We start from the raw sequence: 24,534 nt of genomic DNA, 5'->3' as shown, positions 1-24,534 counted from the left end.
TGTACCACAGGATGCATGTGGAAGCTGGAGGACAACCTGAAGGAGTTTATTTTCTCCTTTCATTATGTTGTGTGTGTGTGTGTGTGTATGAGTGTGTGTGAGTGTGTGAGTGTGTGTGAGTGTGTGTGTGTGTGTGTGTGTGTGTGTGTGTGTGTGTGCACCACAGGATGCATGTGGAGGCTAGAGGACAACCTGTAGGAGTTTATTTTCTCCTTTCACTATGTAGACCCTGAAGTTAGAACTCAGGTCGCCAGGCTTGACCGTAAGTACCTTTCCCAGCTGAGCCATATCACCTCAGCCCACAGATATGCTACTGGTGAATATTATTTTTAGGAATGATTATAATTTAAAGTGTTCTGGATGCGAGACTCAATCTTGTTTCTTAATTGGGCAAAAATACCCCTGGATCTGTGTCAAAGTATGAGGTGAAGTGAATATCTGTGCATATTGCGAAGTTAGCTCCCAAAGCTTTGCTGCACCTTAATTCCCATTGCTGAAACTTTGGATTCTGACCACATCCAGGACCTCTCTTGGGCATCTGTCTATGGGGGCAGGTAGATACACTAGCATATTTATGACTTCTGGGTTTCCATACCCACCCCCAACATTCCCTAAGGAAATCATGTACAGAGAACTGCTTGCTTTCTGCCTCACAAAATTAATAACAAACTAACAATTTACCTGGTTTATCAATTATAATAAATAACAAACTTTGGGACAGGAGCCCCAATCAGCTTTGTCTTAGGGTCACCTGAGATTAGCTTTCTACAAACTGACTCCTTAGCGTATATTCTTAACTATACTAAGGCAACCCCCCCCCCCCAAAAAAAAGGTTTACTGTTTTCAGTTTTGGTTTTTTTTCAATGTCTATTGTAAATTAATTGAATATGGAAACATCTGTGAAATGTAATTCTAGGTAGACCTATGAGGGAATTTCCAGGAAAGATTAAACAAGGGCAGGAGGAAGACTGCTAGAATGAGTGCACCTTCCAGTGGGGAGCCCAGAAAGAAAGACAACTAAGGAACCAGCAAGTGAAACTAGCCCCCACCTTCTCCTCTTACTAGTGAGTGTGTCTACTTTGTTGAGGTGGAGGAGGAGGCTGTTAACCTTCACTGGCATCAGAATGCAACTCTTGGTTTTTTAACATGGACTGAACATCACCAACTCTTGAAGAATCTTTCTAGGCTTTCAGAACAAGATTGGGACTATTGAGGCATCTGTCTTCATAGATTGAGCAGAATTTTGTGACTTTTTCCAAAAAGATGCAAGCAAATGTCTGTGCATTCCAGACAAGGATCCAAAAATAGACCAAAATAATGATTCTAGCAAAATGCAACTTGCAAACCAATGGGTTTATTGGGGTTACTATCAAGACTATGGGTGAGAATGCTTCCTAATAAGAACATAGGCTACTCAAAGGCCTACACTAGCCTGGCTAAAGACTCCTGAAAACCCCATCCCCAAAGCTTCCTTCAGGACTTGAAGTCAGTTCAACAGGTAGAGTTGTTATTGTTTATACAACATTAGAATGGGACCTGGAGACTTGTAAGTTTCAGGAACTTACTGAGACTTCTGAGTTGTTTACTTCTTGGGTCTTAGAAAGTTTCATTTACTTCCTGGGTAGTTAAGAGCCGCTTTCTCTAAGGTGGAATATTTCAATTTAAAGAAAATGATAAACAGCAACCAGGTTCAGAGCCTCTTTAGTGTTTAGACAGCTATTGTTGGGACTACTCAGGCCCCACTGTATAAGTCAATTGAATGAATCTTTCTTTATAAAATATAGTCATTGCATCATTCTGTTTCTCTAGAGAGCCCTGACCGATTCAGTGATTATCGTTTTTTTTTTTTTTTCTTTCTTTGTATTTCTCCTCTCTGAACATATTGTTTATTTGGGGCTTTAGTTTGTTTTCCGTCCAACAGATGGCTCCCAGAATCTTTTCAAAATTATAGTCACCCCAATCAGAAGATCTCTCCCTGTGGTAGCAAGTAAAAGGTCTATGGCAGGTGGCTGGGGCTGGACTCTGCCCTACCACCAGATGTGATCAATTTTGGGTGCCAAGTTGAAAGAACAAAGAGATGAGCAAACAGGATCCTTTCTAATGTTTGACTCATTCTTGCAAATGCTAATCTGAAATGTCCCCCAAAGGCTCACATGTTTTAGCATCTCTTTCCCAGCAGGTGGTGCTTCTTGGCGAGGTTGTGGAATCTTTAGGGTTCTAGCCTAGCTAGTAATAATGAGTCACTGGGTATTGGACAACAAGTTCCTCTGATTTGAAATATTCCTTCCAGAAAAGAGAGAGAAGGGTCAGAAGAGTCTGGAAGCAAACAGACTGCCCATATGTTAAAGGAAAAACTCAAAAGACTCACAGAGCCCCTCTTCCCAGATCATAAGAACCAGTGAACTGCTAGAGGTCAGATGGAGACTCTGGACAGCCCAGCAATAGAGAGGGGATTCTCAGGTCTCTTAGGCTGCCTGCAAGTCAGACCAACAGTTCTAAGGGTATAGGTTTCAATAATCCTCATTCATGTCTGAGTGAGCTTTTTGATGATGCAGCTGCATTTGAATCATCCCTGATCATGTGAATTACCTCTCACTCACACTCAATAAAAACTCATATTTGACCAAGATGAGCCTTGGTTCTGTCTCAGGTTCCCCATCTTACATGAGTAAGTGTGTGTGGGGTGGGGGCGGGCGGATATCTCCCTGGGACGTGAAAAGCCTGGGGGGTAATAATATCCACTTCTAGTTTGTGCCCAAGCCCTCTGTTTTCTGATCCACTAAGATGTGTGGTGCCTCCCTCACATGCCCCCACCACAGTGAACCCCACCATGCCTTCCATACCAGGACAGACTAGGACTGTCCACCCTGATAAATTGCTCCTTCCTTAAGTTGCCTCTGTCAAGCATTTTGAGTAATGAAAAATTGCAACTAACATAGGCACTTTTCCACGTGTGGCTGAACTCTTGTTGTTTTTGTGCCAAGGACTGATAATATTGACTAGAATTTAGTGTTTCCTCAGCATGTGCCATTTGTCAATCTAAAAACTGGAGTGTCTCATTTTATAGCTTCTGAGTGGTAGGTATTCATAGTGTAATCACTCCAAGAAGAGAAAATGGAGGTTTGTTTCCCATTAAAAATATGTTGAGAGTAGTAACAAAGGCATCAATCAGCAGTTGAATTGGAGTCCACCAGGACACTGCTTGGGTTCCATGTTCCTTTTTCCTGAAGTACAAAGAGCCAGGGACAAGTTAATAGTCACAGAGACCGTTTTATATCTAAAGATATATTTTTAGGTGTGTGTGTGTGCATGTGTGTGTGCATGTGTGTGTGTGTGTGTGTGTGTGTGCGCGCGCGCGCGCGCGCATGTGTGTGTGTTTACATGCATGGCCCTTCCTCAAGGCCAGAAGAAGGCATCAAATCCCTAGGAGCTGGCATTAGTGACAGGTGGTTGTGAAACACCCAACATGAGTGCTAAGAATTAAACTTGAATCCTTTTGGAAGAGCAGTAAGTCCTCTCAACGGTTGAGACATCTCTCTATCCCTTAGAGAAACAGTTTTCAACCTTCCTAATGCTATTTCTTAATAATACAGTTTCTTGTGTTGTGCTGACCCCCCAACCACACAATTATTTCCTTGCTCCTTCATAATTGTAATTTCGCTACTGTCATGAACCATGTAAATATCTGATATGAAAGATATCTGACATATGAGCCCTGTGAAAGGGTCATTTGATTCCCAAAGGAGTTGTGACCCATAAGTTGAGAACTGCTGTCTTAGAGGAAATTTATTAAGGAAAAAAAAGACAAGTTGGGCTGTATCTCAGAAGCAGAGTGCTCATGTCAGGGGCATGAAGCTATAGGACCAATGCCCAGTTGGCCACAGAGGGAGAGATGGCGGGAGGGAGAGCCAGAGAGACCTGAATTTGGTAACCTCCTCAAAAACCTCAGACCCCTGTGATCCTTTATGGTCTATTTAATAGCACCTGTCTCCTCCCCCATTTGTATAGCTTTTCTTGATTACTTTTGTCCCTTGCACGGAGCCATGTTGGAGTGGACTTTCTGTTCAATGTAAAACTGAAGTGGGAGTAGCTGGTTCAGGAAAGGAACTGACATGTGATTACCCTTTAGGGGTGAGGTTTATTAGGAGAAGGGACATCAAGACTATGATTGGGGCTTAACTGGAAGGCGCATTGGAAAAAGAAATACAGCATATTCAAAATCGGCACCACAGAACCCATGAGAGAAACGGAGGCTTCTCTTCAAATCTGGAAAACTTCACTAAAAGGAATATCTTCAAGAGAAATAGAACTATAAGGAGAGGGACAGAGGTGGGTCCAAAGGAGTCTTCAGAGAAATTTCTTGACAAAGGAGAATAATACATTATATAACCATGTATATAATATATACTAATATATGCATATATGTTAAGGTTTAGGAGGTTCATAGGAAGCTTTACACCATCTCATTTAGTTTGAGATAGCCTACATGACAAAGAGTATGGAATATCCAAGTGGTGGACAAGAGCAAATTAGAGGCCATAAAACCACAGCACAGAACAGCCTGTCTCTGTCTCCAGGAGAGAGCTGCAGAAGCATGGATTGTGAACTATAGTGTACTCTCATGACCAGTATCCTGAATGATCAGGCCCCTGTTCTAACAGTGTCCAGTCTTTCTCTGGAATTCTTCTCTCGCACACACCTACCTTGGTCTCTTTCCGCACACATAGTGGGCTGGTCTGATGCTGCTTGTATTCTAATACTGGTTCCTCAAGACCTGGTTGCCCCAGAGAGAGTCCTCACGTACACCAAAGTGATGCTGTGTGACCTTGTCCACAAGTTATTTCTGACTGGTAAATGAAAATGCCAGCAGTCAATAGCTGGGCAGAAGAGATATAGGCGGGGTTTAGGATCCCTGCTGGAGGTCAGAGGAGAGCCATGAGGAAAGGAAGAAGAAGGTGCAGTGAGGAGAACATTGCATTGGGTTAATAGTCAAGAAAATATGGTCCGGATGGCTGGCCAACTGGAATTAAGAGCAGCCCAGATGAAATATAGTAAGTAATAACTCAGGGTTATTGATAGGAAAGTAGACTCTAATAGCATAGAAGGTAGAGTGCTGATTAAGGCATATTGTAAATAATAAAAGTTGTATGTCTTTTATCCAGGAACTAAATGATCAAAGGGAGGGTAGAAACCCTGATTTGGGATTAAAAATTTCTACAACATCTATATCCCTGATAAAAAGGTAGTGTTCAAAGTCACAGTGCTGCGCACACCAGAGCCCAGCCATGTTAAATGCTACCCAGCACGGGGAATTCAGTGCCAGACAGTTGCTGCAAGTTTTACTGTTTCACTGAGCGCTGCCCTCCTTAATTAAGCCCACGGTGGGTCTTTCTCATCTTCCAAGGGAGAAGGAATCATCCTCTTCCACCCCACAGAGGGAGAAGAGTAATGCCCTGTGTCCAATTTTCTTCTCATTGCTATTTTTATTATAGAATCACAAGTGCTCAGTGATTCCAAAATGAAAACAGGGAAAGTTCATTTTGCCAACCTTATCTAATAAAAATTCTTAATGGCTTTCTCTCCCATTATCATAAATACTTTTATTGTGTCTAAATTTGCTCCCAATTGCACAGTCATATATCTTGCTTTCAAAAAAGTTCAAACACTTTTAAAAGACATATTCACCCAGTGTTTAGATTTTTTTTTAAGATTTCCTTTATTTTTATGTACGTGTCTGTACAGGTATGTGCACATGTGTGTATATACTCACAGAAGTTACAGGAAGGTATCAGATGCCTTGGAACTCGAATTAGAGATGGTTGAGGATTATTGAAACCTTGGAACTTGAATTAGAACTGATGTGGGTGCTGGGAATTGAACTCAGGTCCTCTGGAAAGAGCAGCAAGTGCTCTTAACCACTGAGCCATCTCTCCAGCCTGGTCTCTTAAGTTTCATTTATTATTTTGAACTTGCTTTTGTTTTCTTAGTTTACATCAGCCCTCAGTGGAACTGGAAGGGTGTGTGCATCTTTAAAGCCAGCACTCAAGAGGCATCATGAGACCAGACGGATCTGTATCTCACAGCAAGACCTTGCCCTCCAAACACACAGACTGAACCTATAGCCTCATTGATAGAATGCTCACCTACCTATCATGCTTGAGAGTTCCATCTCTATCAGCACAGAAAATAGGGTGTTGGGGCCAGCAAGATGGCTTAGTGGGAAACAGTACTTGCTACCAAGCCTGATAGGCTGAGTTGTGGAGAACAGAACCGACGACGGCAAATTGTCCTCTGATCTTCACACGTACACAATAATCGGTGTGGTGGTACATATCAATCATCTCTGAATTCCAGGAGGTTAATGGCTACGGGTTCATCAGTTCTAGGTTATTCTCAACTACATAGCAAGTTCAAGGCCAGCTTGGCCTACATGAGATCCTGTTACCAAAAAAAAAAAAAAAAAAGAATCACACCTGGACATGCAGGTGTGCAAAATACTGCATTGAAAACCTTGGGGCTGCAGAGATGACACAGCAGTCTAGAGCATTTGCTTTCCTTCTGGGTTAGGTGCTCAGTCAGGTGTCTCAGAACTGCCTGTAACTCCAGCTTTAGGAGATCTACTCCCTCTTCTGGCCTCCTTGAGCACATAGATACACATAGGTGCATTTTTACACACACACACACACACACACACACACACACCAAAAACAACTTTTTTTCCCAGGTTTCTGGCCTGGTGAGAAGGCTGCACAGGTAAAGGGCACCTGTTCCCAGGGCAGATAATCAGAGTTCAATCTCAGGATCCTGCTGCCCCGTGCTACTAAAGCTGGAGTCTGCCATGTCAAGGCAGCTTTCCTTAGCTCTGCCCAAAATGGAGGATGTTCTCTTAACAGGGCTTCCTCTTCTCTGCCTGATGTGGGGGACCCGACCGGAATCTCCTACCTAAGGAATGTCAGGAAATCCTTGGTAAGATTCTAGGTTCTGTTGTTGTAAAAATAAAAAAAAATAAAATAAAAAGGTAATGGTTGTCTTTTACCTGCTGGGTCTACACCTCGGTGTCCCAAGATACCTGCTAGATATCTTGGCGGAAACACAGCCCAGCCGCACACTTTCCTACACTCAAACCCTCACATATAAGAACACACAACACAATAATCTTAGATCCAATTGATAAGATATAATTGCCTACTTAAACATACAAAGCCCAGTACCATCCATCCCTTAAGAACATTAATAACAACCTGTAAATACACAGAGCAGAATCTTAACATCACCTGCCATCTTGTCCTGCCACCGCCTCTCTCCCCCGTCTCTCTTCCTCTCTCCTCTCCTCCTCCTCCTTCAAACTTCTCTCCTGCCCATCCTTCCTTCTCCTCCAATGACAGGCCTCCTTCTATCCTGTACCTGCCCCTTACCTGTACTTTACAAATTCAATGGGGAAAAGGTTCTGGTGAAGTCACCTGAGTTCTGAGTTTGTGACTAGGCAGCTGTCCTTGGGGCAGTGGAATTAGCATCAAAATACAGATAACTCCAGGGCAAACCACAACAAGGTTCAACTTCCTGAAGTGCTTCTCCATAAAAACAAAGTAGCTCCAGAATCATAAGCCTCACCCAGTGAGATTTCAACCTAAGAAGAACCCCTTCCTGCTCTCCAGGCTTCATATAGATAGCCCGGGATTCACCTGAATAAACGTTATGCGCATAATCCATTTCCATAACTATTGTCTAAGAGAGCCATTCTTTAAAAGAGTCATCACACTGAAGAAATCTCCTGAGGAGACACCCACCCACCCCATACCTCCATCCCATACCGCCCCCATCCCATACCCGACCCTGGCATTCACTGCCAGACTGATATCCCACTGACCCTTCTTCCTTTCCCACTCAGCAGCACCTTGACCCACCAAGGGAAGACGCGGAAAAAATGGAGCAACAGGAGCCCACATGTTAGAAACCAAGACTACTCCCAGCAAGATATCCTGTGATGTCCACATGTATGCAATTGGCATTGAGTGTGCCCCTCCTCCATTAGCCAATGTACAGAAAAGATGAAGGCTTCTAGAGAGAGTGTTCAATGAATGCACGAGGCTTTTCCAGAGGAACCAACTTGGGTTCCCAGCACCCACACTGGATGGTTCAATACCACACGATTCCAGCTCTAAGGGATCTGATATCTTTCCTCTGGCCTGTTCAGGCATCTGCATACATAGCATACAATCACACAAAGAGAAGATAAATAAAGGTAACATATGTAAATAAATAGATAAAATAGATAAATAGATAAAAATATAATAAGATAAAATTTAAAATATCCTTTTAAAAAGGGGAAGGGGGAAGGGTCATGTGTTTGGGGTTATAAAGGCTGTTTTAGCTATTCACAATCAGTGGCCCACCTTCTGTTCTATAGCTGTGAAATAACCTGCCTGCTTTTGCTATTCTGAGTCCCCAGAGTTCATATTATGAAGTATAGCTCTTTGTTTCTCATAGTTTTAAAACTGACCCTTACATTTCCACCACCATGGCAATCAGATTGGCATCTGGCACTAAGACCAATGGCTTCCTATCCAGATAAACCTGAGCTTAGAATTCATAGCTCTGAGAATTATATGTGAGAGCTCATACACCTCAAGTTTGACTCTCTTATTTGAAAAAGAATTATTTATTTTAGGTATATGAGTACACTGTAGCTGTCTTCAGATGCACCAGAAGAGGTCATCAGATCTCATTACAGATGGTTGTGAACCACCATGTGATTGCTGGGAATTGAACTCAGGACCTCTGGAAGAGCAGCCAGTGCTCTTAGCCACTGAGAGGCCAAGTTGCTTCTAATAACTCATGAATTCCTGGTGGAGATTATCCGTGTTTTCAAGTCCCCAAAAAACCTATTTGCAATTCAAGGGTCTCTAGCCATGTAATCCTGGCCTCTCTCGCCACAAGGCCCAACACACACCACCTATTGGATGAATGCTATTGACCACCACAATGGTAGCCAATCCAGTTGCCAGAATGTAAGATAGTGGATTTCTATCTATGGAAATATTGTTTGTACTTGAAGGCATATATATATATATATATATATATATATATATATATATATATACATACATACATACACACACTGTATGGCTGTAATACAAACCAACCTCACAATCAGAGCTTTATGCCCACCTGTGGCCAAAAGTCAGCCTGTAGACTCAGTCTTCATATTATACCCACCGCCACACCATCACCCACACACACTCCTCTCCTAGTATAGGTTTCTTAAAATGCTAAAGAATGTGTTTAAGATGTAGTGTTTTATTAGGCTGAGTGCAGATGAGCCAAAATTAATCTCATTTCAAAGCTGGCTTTTTTCCCCCAGGGCAAACGTCAGCCTCTCGAGTGTGTTGTTAGTAGAATGCATGCATGAAGCATTTAAAGAGAGTCCCAACATGATGAAAAGATGGGTAAGAATCAACCTTGTAGAGAGTTGGGGGGCAGCTCAGTAGTGGCATGCGTGACCCAACGGGTGTGAAGCCCCAGGTTCTATTCGGTATCTCAGAGAAAAACTGAGGGGGGATGGAAGGAAAGGAAGAGGGAAAGAAAGTTGAATGATTTCTAGGTTTCTCTCCCTCTCTGTGCTGATTTGAATGAGAATGGCCCCCCATTGGCCCATACCTTTGAATGCTTAATCCCCAACCAGTGGACTGTTTAGGAAGGATTAAGGGGATTGCTTTGTTGAAAGAAGTGTGTTACTGAGGGTGGTCTCTGGAATTCCAAAAGCCCACACTACTTCCAGTGTTTGTCTGCCTGCTTTCTCCCTCTCCTCTCCTCTCCTCTCCTCTCCTCTCCCCTTCTCTCCTCTCCTCTCCTCTCCCCTCCTCTCCTCTCTCTCTCCTCTCCTCTCCCCTTCTCTCCTCTCCTCTCCCCTTCTCTCCTCTCCTCTCCTCTCCTCTTCTCTTCTCTTTTCTTCTTTCCTCTTCTCTCCCTCTCCCTCACCCTCACCCCTGCCTCCTCCTCCCTTCCCCCCTCTCTCCCCCCTCCTCTCTACAGATCATGATGTAGCTCCCAGCTACATGCTGCCAGCACCATGCTGCCTATCTGCCTCCACGTTCCCCACCACCGCGATGCTGGACCAAACCTCTGAAACTGCAAGTAAGCCCTCCATTAAACGCTTCCTTCTCTAAGTTGCCTTGATCACGATGGCTGTTCACAGCAATAGAACAGTGGCTAAGACTGCCCCCCAACCCCCATTTGAGTTATTAGGAGAAAGGAAAGAAAGATTCCCTGAGAATCTCTCCAAGACAGAATTCATTCATCATACGAGTCCTAGAAATTTTAAGCTTATAAAAAAATAAAACCAACATTTACTGTGAAGCTACAATTAAGATTAAGAATGGGAGGCACTAGCACAGAGAGGAAAACAGACTTGTGAGCATCTAAGCATCCCAGTGTTTTAAAGTAACAAAAAGCTAAAGTTGCCAAGCAGTGAGGAAAAGTCTGCCATCCTGACTGACAGCAGCAATGGTGAGACTGACCGACCTCATACCGTATATACACATGCCTACAGAAACAACTAAAGGGAGAAAAGAGGACATTGATCCCAGTGTTAGAGGCTCCAGTCTATCCTGGCAGACAGAAATTGAAACAAAGTAACAACAGGAAGAGGCCAGGATGGGATGTACCCCCTCAAGGATACACCCTTAATAACTGACTTTCCCCAATTAAGCCTCGTTTAGGAAGTTTCTCCACCTCTAACATGATTAAACTGTGTCCCTGAATTTCAACCGTTACATGTATGATGACAAACTTCTATGAAAAAGGAATAACTTTGAAAACTTTTAGGAGACCATCTGGATTGTTTCACAGCATGGAATAATTTTCTTCCAGGGGCTGGAATGGACACATCACACAGGTAAACCTTTCTAACGATGGAACTGCTGTATTAAGGTTGTGATCTGGACCTGGAGCTATAGTTCAGTTCACAGCAAGCTTGCCCCAAATGCACAAGGTCCTAGGTTTATCCCAACCACTGCATAAACTGGGCATGCGGGTACACACCTACAATTCCAGGCCCTGGGTAGAGGTAGGAGAAGGGGAAATGAAGTGGAAGTTTCTGGTTGTATCATGTGATATAGACTCACGTGATGTTTTGCTGAGGCAAGACCTGAATGTTTGGTGGTCTGTAATGTTTGGCGAGATAATAAATAGGACTCAAGGGGCAGCAATGAAGGCTCATATAACTAGTTATACAACACATAGTTGGTCTCAAATCTTCACTGATCTTCACTTCATTGAGAGAGGCATGGTGGAGAACTCCTGGCATTACAGCTGGCTCTAGTGGCTCCTGCTGACTAGTGCCAATTCAGCGGAGGCCTGGTGGTTTCTGCTGGAAAGTCCCTCCAGTGCTGATTCATGATTGGTGATACCTTTGAACTAGACTGTTGGTATCCTTGACAAACAGAAATTGGAATCATCCCAAAGAACTATTTCTAAATAGGTCCACATCCCCTTGTCCTATTTATCATCTTTTGGGAGTTGAAGCATTTGAGAGCCTTTATTAAAGTAGGTTCTGAAAAATCTAAGCCTATGGGAAATCATTCTCAGTTACTGGAAAATTCAAGGCCAGCCTCAAATGCAATGACACCCTGTCTCAATTTTTTTAAGCCCTAATATAATACAAAAGAAAACCATAATGAAAGAGGTGTGTATTTAAAAAAAAAAAACAGAGCTAATATTCAGAGGAATACAGAACTTTTAACAATTCAGAAAGGAAAGAGCAGCTTGCCAGAAAGTGGCAAAAATTAGAAACAGATATCTCACAGGAAAACAACACAGCATGAGCAGCCCACGAAGCCACAGAAAGATTCTAAACAATAATCAGAGAGATGTCATACTGTCAAAACATTTGAAGTGAAGCAACACCAACTATTGGCAGCGATGTGAAGCCTCGGGAAATTCTTAAGCACTGCTTGTGGGCATTTAAATGGTCACAGGGACTCTGGAATGCTCTGGCTTGACCCTGCTTGGCACAAATAGCTAGCTGTCCTTCAATCCTCCTTCTCCCTCTTCCCAATACTGTGATGCTCCTGAGAAGTGCCTGCCACTATTATCACAAATAATTAGGGAGTTGATTAATGAATGAATCAATTAACAAGTGTGACTGAAGATTTGGAGAAACAGGAACCCCAGTGCCCTATCAGTGGGGAAGTAAACTGAAGCAGCTGCCGCAGAGAGCAGTAAATTAGTTGCTCAAAATATTAAAAAGAACCATCGAAGGACTGTCCCACCCAACTTTGGGACTTGGGGATTTTTTACCCCAAATAATTTAAATCAGAATCTTCATGGCTCTTAAAATATAGGTCTAAAGAATTGGAAAGATGTAAGAAATGCATCTAGGGTCTAAAAAAAATTGGCCATAAAATCCCAAGTATGTTGGCAAGGCAAGAAGTTTCACTCCTGCAGGAGGGTGGTAGCTATGCAAATCAAGCAGTCAGTTTGGGGCTGCTGGTTTTTTATTTCATAATGGAAAAGGGTCCTGTGCCTCACCCCAAGGCAGTGGTTCTCAACCTGTGGGTCTTGACCCACTTGAGGGGTCGAATATGAGATATCCTGCATATGAGTTGCATTATGATTCATGATAGTAGCAAAATTATAATTATGAAATAGCAACAACATAATTCTATGGTTGGGGGTCACCACAACATGAGGAACCATATTAAAGGGTCACAGCAGTAGGAAGGCTAAGAACTGCTGCTTTGAGTGGTCAGAGGTGGGTCTCACACCCTCAGCTGTAAGCTCCCGGGAGGAGCACACTTGCAGAGCAGCCTTAAGCACATGTTTTGACATCAAGAGCTGACTTTGAAGGACCTTGAATTTCTGCCAAGTGGCTTTGTTACATTTTTCAATGTCCTGTCTAGATATAAGACAAGACGATACATGTCTTTTATCTTTTCTACATGTCCAAGTAACCTACATGTCTATGGAAAGATACATGGATAAAACATTTGCAATGGAATATTATTCAGCCTTTAAAAGAAGGATAAAAGAAAATCTCCATAAAAACGTTTAAGTAAAACAAAACCTAAAGAAGCCACTACAGTCACACCTAGCGCTTGGGCAATAAGACGAGAGGTACAGCAGCCAAGTCATACAGAAGCTTGCAGGCCAACTACCCTGAGTTGCACAATGCATTTGCAGAACAAGAAAGATTTAGCTTCCTCAGACCAGGCATGCAGATACCTACCCCTTTGCAGTCGTGCATGGACACACACATACACACACACACATGTACAAATTAATAATTTTTTTAAAAAAAGCAATTACACCAGAAAACATTCTACAGATCTGCTACATATAAAACCATGCTTGGAGGTATCAACATTTTAATATACATTAAAAAGGCTTTGTTTGTACTTTCTTCCTTTCTTTCCTTCTCTTTCATTCCTTCTCTTTCTTTCTTTCTTTCTTTCTTTATTTATTTATTTATTTATCTTCATACCAAATGCTGCCCCCTCCCAGTACCCCCTTGAGAGTTTTCCCCCAGTCCTTACTTCCCTTCATCTCTGAGAGGATGCCATCTTCCTCTTACATCCTTCTACCCTAGAACATCAAATTTCTACAGGATTGGGCTCATCCTCTCCCACTGAGGCCAAACAAGTCAGCCCTCTACTCTGAACATGGCAGGGACCTCTGACCAGCCTGTGTTTGCTCTTTGGTTGGTGGCTCAGGCTCTGGGAGCTCCAAGGGGTCCAGGTTAGTTGACATTGTTGGTCTTCCTATGGGGAAGACTTCTGTTTCTTCAGCCCTTTCTCTAACTCTTCCATAGAGGTTCCCCCAACTTAGTCTAATGCTTGGCTGTAGGTGTCTTCCTCTGTCTCAGTCAGCTACTGGTAGAGCCTTTCAGAGGGCAGCCATGCTAGGCTCCTGTCTGCAAGCACAACACAGCATCAGTAATAGTGTCAGAGTTTGGTACCCACCCATGGGATGGGTCCTAAGTTGTCCCATCACTGGTTGGTCACTCCTTCAGTCTCTGCTTCATTTTGTCCCTGGATTTTTCTTTTAGACCGGAGTAATTTGAGGTTGAAGATTTTGTAGTGGGGAGAAGGTAGACACTGTGCTTTTTCTTTTAACCACAATAATAAATGAAAACTCTAAGCAGACAGTGACCCTCAGTCATAGGAGAACGGTTTTGTGTCCCCACCTAAAGCTGCAGGGAAGGTCCATGGAATTTATATTTATTTTTATTTTTTATGCATACACATTTTAGATCCGGCCTTTTGTATTTAATTCGAACTTAAGATCTAGATTTCTAAATGTCAGCGACATTTGCTCATTGCTGTGATGAAATGCTTGACATAAATTTAAAAGGGGGAAGATTTATTTTGCTCATGGTTTTAGGGTGTGCAGTCTTTCACAGCAGACAGGAAACAGAGAAGGGAAGTGACAGGAAAGGACCAGGACTCTCGAAATGAGCAAAACTAACAGAATGAACAAAACACTCACAACACACACGTACACAAACACACACACACAAATACACACATACACAAACACACACACACACAGAGAGAGAGAGAGAAAGAGAGAGAGAGAGAGAGAGAGAGAGAGAGAGAGAGAGAGAGAGAGAGAGAGAGTTTACTCTACAGAGCCAATGAGTTTACTGGCAGCCCAACAACCACTCTCTCAGTCTGGAAAGCATCTCAAAATTGCTCAGTTCATGAGGTTGCAGGTCTTGGCATTCCCAGTAAGACACAGAAACCCCAGAGAATTCCTGGGGAGCTGCTGATCTCCTGTCTACGTTGGAATCCTAAAGCACTTAGTTCCAATATCAGTGACAGAATGCCTCAGCAATAGGATATACATGGGCTTGCCACCAAGAAGGAGAGGAAGCAGGCAAAATGCCACCATAAGGTATGTCCCTGATTTAGGGTGGGTCTTTCTTCTTCTTCAAATAATTTAATTAAGAAAATACCTCATAGATATGCCCAACCTTTTTAGGTTTTAAAAGTTGGGGTGTATCCAGGTTGATAACCAAGGTTAGCCATTATATTTACTGATCTACTTCCTCTAAACAGGTTTCCCTTTACCCAGTTTTACCACCTACCGAGTCTATTCAAATTTTAAGTAAAGCTGAATAAATCAATGAATTGAACTATATTACTGAGGTCAGAACATTCATTATCTAATGGTCTCTAAAAATGCCACCAGAGACTTACTAAAAAGTGTGTTTTACAAATCTCCCAGGTGTCTCTTGGCCCAATCAAGGTGTTAATTACAATTAATTATTATAATAATTATTATGCAAATGGTGTTCATAATAATTCATTGACATTGTATTTAGAATACAGTATCTTATAGTATAAGTTCTAGAAATACTCACCATTAATTGTTCTCTCTTATGTGATAGTTATACATTTTTATAAATATAAATTATGAATGATTATATGCCATATGGGTGTATATGCAAATATGATAACTACTATCTAGAGTATAACATGTATAAGGTAGGTTTTAATATGTGGCTTTTCCTAGAGAGACAGAATGCACACATCTAATCAAACCAGATAGAGAATCAACAACAGACAAAATTATGATCCCACCAAAGTGCAATTTGGCAAACCACTAAGTTTAATGAAGCTTGTTGCTAAAATCCCTCCCCTGTAGGAGATATAAACAAACCCTCCTTCTAGGGTCCCCCAAACAACCAAATGAAGTGCAGGGACCCAGTGAGTTATCAGGTTTCCTTACAAAGGAATGGATGAAGGCAGGACAATGGGGGAGTCTACAGCAGTACAGAAGGTCTGCACCCACTGAATGATGACTCTCCTATGGTTGTGTAGATGGAACCCCTTCCCAAGTACTTCCCCACCTACATGCTCCAGCCCTTCCAAGACCCCAAGGCCACGTACGATACAAGGACAAAATTGCATACAGCTAGTTGGAGGATACCTAGATACTCAGGTGAAGATGGCCCCATTCGCTCTCTGCTCCCAAACCCCGTGGGAGAGAGACCTCACCGCCTGATCAGGTGGGCACTCCTGAGGCTGCAGAGCGGAGGAGACCACCAACACTGCCCACCCCTGCCCACATCCCTGGCCCAAGAGGCAACTGTATAAGGCCTCTGGGTTCCCGTAGGGGAGGGCCCAGGAGCGGCAGGATCCCTGCGCCTGAGACACCGCCAGAACCTGAAGGAAACAGACCGGATAAACAGTTCTCTGCACCCAAACCCCGTGGGAGGGAGAGCTAAACCTTCAGAGAGGCGGACACGCCTGGGAAACCAGAAGAGACTGCACTCTGTGCACATCCAGACGCCAGAGGAAAACACCAAACGCCATCTGGAACCCTGGTGCACGGAGGCTCCCGGAAAGAGCGGCGCAGATCTTCCCGGTTGCTGCCGCCGCGGAGAGGACTTAGGCAGTACCCCACGAGCAAACTTGAGCCTTGGAACCACAGGTAGGACCAACTTTTCCCCTGCAAGAAACCTGCCTGGTGAACTCAAGACACAGGCCCACAGGAACAGCTGAAGACCTGTAGAGAGGAAAAACTACACGCCCGAAAGCAGAACACTCTGTCCCCATAACTGGCTGAAAGAAAACAGGAAAACAGGTCTACAGCACTCCTGACACACAGGCTTATAGGACAGTCTAGCCACAGTCAGAAATAGCAGAACAAAGTAACACTAGAGATAATCTGATGGCGAGAGGCAAGCGCAGGAACCCAAGCAACAGAAACCAAGACTACATGGCATCATCGGAGCCCAATTCTCCCACCAAAGCAAACACTGAATATCCAAACACACCAGAAAAGCAAGATCTAGTTTCAAAATCATATTTGATCATGATGCTGGAGGACTTCAAGAAAGACATAAAGAACTCCCTTAGAGAACAAGTAGAAGCCTACAGAGAGGAATCGCAAAAATCCCTGAAAGAATTCCAGGAAAACACAATCAAACAGTTGAAGGAATTAAAAATGGAAATAGAAGCAATCAAGAAAGAACACATGGAAACAACCCTGGACATAGAAAATCAAAAGAAAAGACAAGGAGCTGTAGATACAAGCTTCACCAACAGAATACAAGAGATGGAAGAGAGAATCTCGGGAGCAGAAGATTCCATAGAAATCATTGACTCAACTGTCAAAGATAATGTAAAGCGGAAAAAGCTACTGGTCCAAAACATACAGGAAATCCAGGACTCAATGAGAAGATCAAACCTAAGGATAATAGGTATAGAAGAGAGTGAAGAATCCCAGCTCAAAGGACCAGTAAATATCTTCAACAAAATCATAGAAGAAAACTTCCCTAACCTAAAAAAAGAGATACCCATAGGCATACAAGAAGCCTACAGAACTCCAAATAGATTGGACCAGAAAAGAAACACCTCCCGTCACATAATTGTCAAAACACCAAACGCACAAAATAAAGAAAGAATATTAAAAGCAGTAAGGGAAAAAGGTCAAGTAACATATAAAGGCAGACCTATCAGAATCACACCAGACTTTTCGCCAGAAACTATGAAGGCCAGAAGATCCTGGACAGATGTCATACAGACCCTAAGAGAACACAAATGCCAGCCCAGGTTACTGTATCCTGCAAAACTCTCAATTAACATAGATGGAGAAACCAAGATATTCCATGACAAAACCAAATTTACACAATATCTTTCTACAAATCCAGCACTACAAAGGATAATAAAGGGTAAAGCCCAACATAAGGAGGCAAGCTATACCCTAGAAGAAGCAAGAAACTAATCGTCTTGGCAACAAAACAAGGAGAATGAAAGCACACAAACATAACCTCACATCCAAATATGAATATAACAGGAAGCAATAATCACTATTCCTTAATATCTCTCAATATCAATGGCCTCAACTCCCCAATAAAAAGACATAGATTAACAAACTGGATACGCAATGAGGACCCTGCATTCTGTTGCCTACAGGAAACACACCTCAGAGACAAAGACAGACACTACCTCAGAGTGAAAGGCTGGAAAACAACTTTCCAAGCAAATGGTCAGAAGAAGCAAGCTGGAGTAGCCATTCTAATATCAAATAAAATCAATTTTCAATTAAAAGTCATCAAAAAAGATAAGGAAGGACACTTCATATTCATCAAAGGAAAAATCCACCAAGATGAACTCTCAATCCTCATCTTCGGTTGGTTTATATACAAGTGTGCAATTTCTAGGCTTGAAAGTAAAATGATGCTATCTGGTGCTGGATAGAGGAGCCTTATTTTTTATTATGGCAGCTTGCTATTTTTGTAATATGGTGATTTGGTTGAACACATTAAAGTACAGTAGTAACTGATCTCCCCCTCTTCCTGGATGAGTGAGGAGATGATTAAATGTTGATGTCAGCATCCATGAGCATATTCAGATGAGCTTCTGCTTCTGTTGAAAAGGATGCTGTGTTTGATTGTGGTCCGAAGCTTTGAAGCACTACTTGGCATCTCCTTCCTTGGAGGTCTCACTGTTTAAACATAACAGATTTGATAGCTTGTTGGTAAGGTGAGGTCCAGCTTGTCTCCACTAGGTCATCTTCATGTGAATCCGGTGGTTATACGGTTTTGTTCTAGGGATATTTCATTTTTTTAATAACGGTTTTAGCTGACATTCATGGAGAGAATGAATCCTTAGAACTGTGCCACTAGTGAAAGGAAATCCTGTCTAGAGTATGTTTCTTTACAAAGCTGTGTCACACCATCCTTTGGGCCCTCTGCTGGAAAAGTAGAATCAAGTCTCAAATAATGCCTTTTAAATTGTATCCTCTAGTATTATAGATGTAGGACAGTACTGTATCATACCTCTGTGGATGTAAAATAGCTTGTACCTGCTTTATGATACGTAGTAGTGACCGTGCTTTATCAGAGCTGTTTTTAATGATGTTGCTCAGAATGTTTTCTTTCCAGATGATGATTGAGAAGCTAATTTAAAAAAAAATGGTGCCAGGTACCACAAGAGTAACAGAACTGTGCTGTTTTCTCGGGTTTTGTTTTTTTACTTTTTTTTTTTTTTAATGGAGTGTGCTGGATGTCTCTACAGTTTTGTTCAGATGACTGCAGAACCTGGAAAAGCTGTTGCTGCTGTTGATGCATAACACACTGCTATTATTGGTCTTTTTATATAAATATAAATATATATATACAGATATATAATTTGAATTTTTTGAAACTTTACCTGTGCTGTCAACTTTCGAAAAAAGTATCCCCGTTTACTGTGTTGAGTTGGCACTGTACAGAAATTAACAGCCATATTGGTCTAGAAATGTTGAACTTAAGTTTTTTCCATTTGTACAGGGGTAACACACTGTATTAAATATGTAAGGTCTTATATACGTGGGTTTGATTACAAAAACTAATAAAGTATTCTCTAAATAAAAAAAAAAAAAAAAAAAAAAGAAGATGGCCCCATTCCATTCTCTCCCTCGATGAGAGAATGTCAACTGTAAATGGGCTTAGCTATCTTTTGAGAACAGATCCAGTCAGATGCTGGACAATGCTGGCAGCAACACTGTCTTATACAACAGCATCATCTACAGAGCGTAGATGAGGAATGACTTACAGGAATGTGGGTGAGCCCCCTGAAAAAAGTTCCCACCTCTGCACCAGTGAGGACTCATCAAAACTCCATCATTGAAGCTCCCTTCATGACTTGTAGACAGCTCGGCTGGTCGGAGAGTCTCCTCTCCATAGCAACTGTTACCATATATAACTTGGGGTGGGGGTGTGTGTGTTTGTGAACCTTGTAAATTACAGAAACTTACTAAGCCCTATGGGTGGTTTACTTCCGGAATTTTATAAGTTCTGTTTACTTCCTAGATCTTAGGAAGCCCCTTTTAACCCCTCCCCTACAGAAAGGATTATTTCCATTCAAAGGAAACTTCCGCTACTTAGCAAATTTATACCTCGTGGAATTTTGGAGCCTGCTTTTTTTCACTCAACACTCACTACGGAATAAAAAATGAGCCCTATTAAGTAACCTTCAACAAAATAGTGTCTAATGGGTAGGTAGTATTCAATTCAGTAGTTGTACTATACAATTCACTCAGTCTGTTCCCTCGTGTTAGATATCTCCTTTACAGAATCATTATACTGCCCTGAAATTATCTTACTATTTGTGTCACCTGAAATTAACTAAAAGGCTGCGATGATGCTTATGTATATGTCTGCAAAGAACACCACACTTCGAGTTAACACAACACCGAGGAGACTCAGTAACCATGGGCCGGCTCCTCTCACGAATAGCTGAAAAGATTCTAATGTGGAGACTTTACCAGATCTGAGCTGGGCTGCTCCTCCTGACAGTAGGACCATCATGGAAAGAATCCTAAAGTATTCTGGAACCAAAAATAGAAAAAAATAACTATAATTGCCAACTCTGACAGCTTACAGGCATTATCAAAAGATCCAACGTCCTGCTTCCTCAGAACGTACCACGTCTGCCTTTAGGAAACTGTCTCACATCCAATACCTTTCTGCAGAGGCTGTGATTATAGTTTTGTATTTATCCAAGACTCGGAACTGGTGGGACTCTTTTTTCATATCTGCAAATTAATAGAGGGGTGATATCATGGGTTTGTGTCTACCTTTTAAAAATAGCTTAAGCTTAAAGTAAATCTCACTTTGGGGAAGAGATTCTGGTCTGCTTCCCAGAGTGTTAAGTAATAAACTCTCACTTACAAGCACACAATTTCCCTCTCAGTGGATTCTCTAAAGTGCATACTTAAGGCCACCTATTGGAGAGCCTGCTGTGGCTAAGTGGATCAGTTATGATAAAATCATAGAATCTCATAGACAGGAAGGCCCCATGTTTGACAGATGAAGGGGTTGAATCCCATGCAGATAACCTCTGGCCAAGGTTACAATAGAAACAGAACTCTGTCTCTTTAGTTGTCTGGTAACAGTCTTGACACCAGGACAGTGGCTTTGGTCACCTCCAGGGAGCACTTGGATGATCTCAGGTCTTAAATGAAGTCTACTTGGATCCATTACTGTAAAACACACATAGTTGCTGAGAAAGAGCCTTGTCACAGTTCTCTGTCGGGGACTGTGCTAGTTAACGACTTGACACATGTGTAGAAGAGGACAACTCGTGGGAGTTGAAACTATCCCTCCATTGTGTTTGTCTTGGACTTGGTAACAAACACCTTTACCTGCTGAACCATCACGTTGGCACTTCATTTGTTATTTCATATTTCATCCTAGATGTGTTTAAAAAGTAACTATGCCTCTTTAATTTTTAGTTTACTGTTTATTTTCTTCTTGTCACATAGCCTGAGCTACCCTGAGCCTTAAGATCTTCCAGCCTCAGCTCCCCCACTTCTGAGACTATACACATTTACTGCATGACCACCATATAACCTCAGTGCTGTTCCCAGTCATCTGGGATTTAAAACAGATTGTATAATACTGGAAATGTGGCTAAGTGGTAGAGAACTTCCCCAACATGCATGAGGCTGTGGGTTCTGTTCTCGGCACTGAAAAACAATACACACTGTGCCTCTGAACAAGAAAGCTCAGAGATCAAGTGATACCTGTGACTATAGAGAGAAGTCTTGTAGAGACAAAATGTACTAGATGATGATAGATAGATTAGATAGAAACAGATAGATAGATAGATTGATAGATAGATAGATAGATAGATAGACAGATAGATAGACAGATAGATAGACAGATAGATAGACAGAGAGAGAAAGAGAATAGGTAGTAGATGACACATAGATGATAGATAGATGATTTATAGACAGATAATAGATAGATAGATAGATAGATAGATAGATAGATAGATGATAGACATAGATAGATAGATGATAGAGATAGATAGATAGATAGATAGATAGATAGATAGATAGATAGATAGATAGATAGGGATAGATAGATGATAGATGATAGGTAGATGTCAGATAGATGATTGGTAGATGACAGACAGATATAGATCGATGATGGATGGTAGATAGAGATAGTAGATAGATGATAGATTTTAGATAATGATAGATGACAAATATATACATACATGCATACGTACATATCTACCTACCTTCCTACATACATACATACATACATACATACATACATACATACATACATGCCTTTGGAAGGAAAAGCATGCTTAATATATAAGGTTAGTGGTGTGCAGTATCACAGTGGAGGACACAGTATCTCAAAGATGAATTAATAAGATGTGGTCTTAAAATCAACTCTACAGGTATGTCAGAGCAGCTCATTACATAACCGTAATGATGCATTTGAAGAAGATAAGCCCAAGGAAATGGAGAATGTGAAACACGTTCATAAAACAATGGATAAAGTTGCTGATGAAACCTAGTTGTTTTTTTAAAGTAAGACAGTAGAATATGGCAGTGCCCACCTGGGATCTTTTACTGCAGAGGCCTGGCAGGAGGCTCATGAGGTGAGCCTGGGTCACCTAATAAACAGATCCTATCTGAAAAAGAAAAGACAAGAAGGAAGGAAACGGAAACGGTAAGGAAGGAGAACATAGAAAGGGGTGAAAAAATAAACACTGTGATGCTCCCACAAAACTGGAAATCGTGCAGCATCAGCTGTGGATTGTAGGAATACTCAAGCCCTAGCTCACTGTTATTTTGGTTCTGATTTTGTATTTATCAAGAAGCCTTATGTTCAGCCATGCAACCTCTTGGGCTCTAGAGAAGCAGATGGCTTAGAAGGTGACCATGAGAATTCTGGGCACTCCTTTACAAGGGACTAGAGTGCCATTCAGTCTTCTACCTGAGTCTCTTGTGACCTCAGTCAGTATACATCAGTCTTCCTACCAACTCACTGAAACAATGAGACAACAGAAGCGAATCCGCAAAGTGGATGTTCCTGGTTCCCCTTTCTTAACCTCTTTTGTGATGTCTCTTGGGCTGCGCTAACAAAGCATGAGAAGAGAGAATACACAATTCTGCATACGAAGGTAAGAAACATGGACCAGATAGATAAGGACTCATCTGCCTGCTGGGTTATTTCATATGCAGGAATTGAGCAAGTCATTGAATGAGGTTTGTATTTTATCAACCTTAGAATGGAAATGTTAAAGTGTGCCTCATAGAGGCTGGGGAGACAGCTCAGCGGGTAAGGCGCTTGCCATGCAGAAGTGAGAACCTCCCATAAACTCAGACAAGGTATACACATCTGCCATCCAGTGCTTCTATGAAATGGGAAGCAGAGACAGGAGACTTCCTGGAAGTGTGTGTGCCAGCTACCCTGGCAGGAAGCAAGAGACCCTGCCCTAAACAAGGTGGAAGATGAAGACTGAGGACCCAAGGTTGTTCTCGGACCTCCATGTGTGTCATTGCACATGTAAACTTGCATGTGCACACATGTGTACACCCACACATACACATGTAGACATCACTGGTATGTGATGAGTTTAGCACATGACACTTACTCATCTGGGTTATCTCCGCTTTTCAGTAGTGGACGGCTGTTTGGGGAATGGGAATTAATTTTTACTTTAACCTAAGCAAAACAGAACCAGGAAGTTAAATCTGTTGCCTTAGCAGCCTGACACAGTAAAAATAGAAACGTATATCATGGCTAATGGTGTGTTTGGCAGTCCAGAGCATCCTTGCAAGCCAATCCCCCCAGACAGATGGCTGAAATGATGGAGATTTCATGGCACCAAGCAAAGGGCACCAGGTCTGGAATTTAAAAGACTTCTGTTTAGTCTTCCTCCCTTCTTCCTTTAGGGGACTCTGGGTGATGAATCTCACTCTGTGTCTAAGTTCTTCTGTCCTGGCATGGTAGTAGTCTGAGTCTGACAGGAAGACAGGCTTTTTCTGTGTCTGGGGAGATGACTCAATGGGTAAAGTGCTTGCTGCACAAACACAAAGACCCAAGTTCTGATCCCCAGAATGCACATAAAATCTGGGTGTGGTGGCATGTGTCTGTAGCCCTAATTCTGGAGATAGAGCTCTATCCTCAGACAGGTAGATACTGAGCCTACTTAGCCAAAATGGTGATCTCCAGGTTCAGTGAGAGATTCTGTCTCAAAAATTATAGTTGAGGGTAATAGATAAACATCACTGACATTGACATCTGACCTCCACATGTGCATGTATGCGTGAACACACCTATGTGTGTGTGTGTGTATGTATGTGTGCGCACGTGCGCACGTGCACCTACATGCATGCTGTACTTAACTTGGTGAAGTCAGTAGACAAAAAAAGGAGTATAGAGAAGCCATGAGAGGGAACAGAGTCCCTGATGTTGGAGTCTAGCTGAGTTCTCTCACCAGCTGAGAAACAAGAATTCCAACACAGTCAACAATGATTGCCTTTCTTTCTTCCCAGCCATGAACTTGAAGTTTCCTAAAAATATCAAAACTCCATTTATAGTGAGAGATGTGTCCTAAAGCCCTGTGCCACTCAAATGCCTCCTGGCTTTACCTTTTCAGATTACCATAGCATCAAAGTCACCTCCAGAGTGAAACTATAATCTCACCTTGCAAAAAGAGGAAGAATTCATTCACGGTTCTATTCTCAGGTCCTTCCAGCTTTCTCCCCCGAAGCAAGTATGATTGGAAATAAAAG

The 24,534-nt window shown here is 42.1% G+C and overlaps 1 long non-coding RNA gene across 1 annotated transcript in view; it reads left to right on the top strand.

Annotated features, from left to right (window-relative positions):
• LOC134481176 (uncharacterized) overlaps positions 1 to 17,286 on the top strand; it is a 38,573-nt gene extending 21,287 nt beyond the window's left edge. The window contains exons 2-4 of the long non-coding RNA XR_010056504.1: positions 7,892 to 8,242; positions 9,362 to 9,446; positions 10,033 to 17,286. This is a non-coding gene — a long non-coding RNA (uncharacterized LOC134481176). The remainder of the gene's footprint in view (positions 1 to 7,891; positions 8,243 to 9,361; positions 9,447 to 10,032) is intronic.
• Positions 17,287 to 24,534: the final 7,248 nt, after the last annotated feature.

Source organism: Rattus norvegicus, chromosome 12 (genome assembly GCF_036323735.1).
Source record: "Rattus norvegicus strain BN/NHsdMcwi chromosome 12, GRCr8, whole genome shotgun sequence".
Classification (NCBI taxonomy): Eukaryota; Metazoa; Chordata; class Mammalia; order Rodentia; family Muridae; genus Rattus; species Rattus norvegicus.
This window is presented reverse-complemented; position numbering and strand designations above follow the sequence as displayed.